Source organism: Giraffa tippelskirchi, chromosome 2 (genome assembly GCF_054371585.1).
Source record: "Giraffa tippelskirchi isolate mGirTip1 chromosome 2, T2T-mGirTip1v1.2.pri, whole genome shotgun sequence".
NCBI classification, from domain to species: domain Eukaryota; kingdom Metazoa; phylum Chordata; class Mammalia; order Artiodactyla; family Giraffidae; genus Giraffa; species Giraffa tippelskirchi.
In genome coordinates, this window is record NC_137276.1 from 123,864,350 (window position 1) to 123,865,936 (window position 1,587).

Here is a 1,587-nt window from a genome sequence, read left to right on the forward strand (position 1 = left end):
GGAAAGAGGAGCCTGGCGGGCTACAGTCCATGGGTCACAAAAGAGTCACACCTGACTGAGGGACTGAACAACAGCCAGCTGTACCAGATTCTGGTTTCCCACACGCCCCCTCACATGCTGCCTCCTGCAGCTCAGACACTATTTAAGTGAATAGCACAGATACTATCCATTTTATGGATCATCTCATGAAGTGGATTAAAAAATCCCAATCATATGTTAGAAAGGAGGACAAAGGAATTATAAACTTTTTTCGACACTCCAGACAAATATGAAAATGAGACAACCCAGCCCAGGGGTCCAGGCAGGCGAGAAGGCCCTCAGAGCTGCCAGCCATCAGAGATGCCTCCCACCGGCAGCCTGGACTGGGAGGCGAGCCAGTGCGCGCGTGCGCAGTGGCTGTGGCCTCCGCGGTGGCCAAGAGCGCATGCGCCATGGGCGAGCGCGGGAGCAGGGCGCCAGGAGAGGCCCGGCCACGATGACACGGGGCACCACAAGCAGCTGCGACTGCGGCTGGCCAAAGCCTCTGCGATGAAGGGCGCGACCAACCTTAATGAACCTGTCTTCACTGAAGACCGAGACCTCCTCTCTGTGGCTTACAAGAACGTGTGCGTTGCCTGACTGTCTTCGTGGAGTATCATCAACCAGAAAACCATCGCAGACCAGGAATGAGAAGAAACTGGAGAAGGTTAAGGTTTACTGAGCGAAGATCAACAAAGAGCTGGAAACGGTGTGCAACGCCATGCTAGCTCTTCTGGACAAGTTCCTCATCAGGAACCGCAGTGATTTCCAGTATGAGAGTAAGGTCTTCAACCTGGAGATGAACGGCGACTCCTATCGCTACCTGGCAGGGGCGGATTGTGGTGAGAAGAAAAACGATGTGGTCACAAGCTCTGCACACTGCGGAAAGGAAGCCTCCACAATCAGCCAAGAGCACTTGCAGCCCACGCACCCCATCCGGCTAGGCCAGGCCTCAGCTTCCCGATGTTCTACGCCGAGATCCAGAAAGATCGCAGGCAAGCCTGCCTCTTAGCCTTTAGCGATGCCGTAACCCAGGTGGACTTACTGAACGAGGATTCCTATGAGGACTACATGCTCATCATGATGCTGCTGCGAGACAACCTCACCCTCTGGAGGGGCAACAACAGGACGAGGAAGCTGGAGAAAACAGCGCAAGCGCCTCGGTCCTGACCCCCACCCTGTCACCGCCAGCCCTTCCTCTTCGCAGTCACTGAGTATCTAGTACTAAACTTGTCTGTGTGGCAGCACAGCTACTCAGACTACTCAGATCTACTCGCCGCTCTCCCGGGAAGCTGCTGCTGCTGCTGCTAAGTCGCTTCAGTTGTGTCCGACTCAGTGCAACCCCATAGACGGCAGCCCACCAGGCTCCTTCGTCCCTGGGATTCTTCAAGCAAGAGTACTGGAGTGGGTTGCCATTTCCTTCTCCAGTGCATGAAAGGGAAAACTGAAAGTGAAGTCGCTCAGTCGTGTCCGACTCTTAGCGACCCCATGGACTGTAGCCTACCAGGCTCCTCCGTCCATGGGATTGTCCAGGCAAGAATACTGGAGTGGGGTGCCATTGCCTTCTCC

General features: G+C 55.1%; 1 pseudogene; it reads left to right on the forward strand.

The window, feature by feature from the left end:
- Window positions 1–525: 525 nt before the first annotated feature.
- On the forward strand, window positions 526–1,232 carry LOC145539587 (14-3-3 protein eta pseudogene; annotated as a pseudogene).
- Window positions 1,233–1,587: the final 355 nt, after the last annotated feature.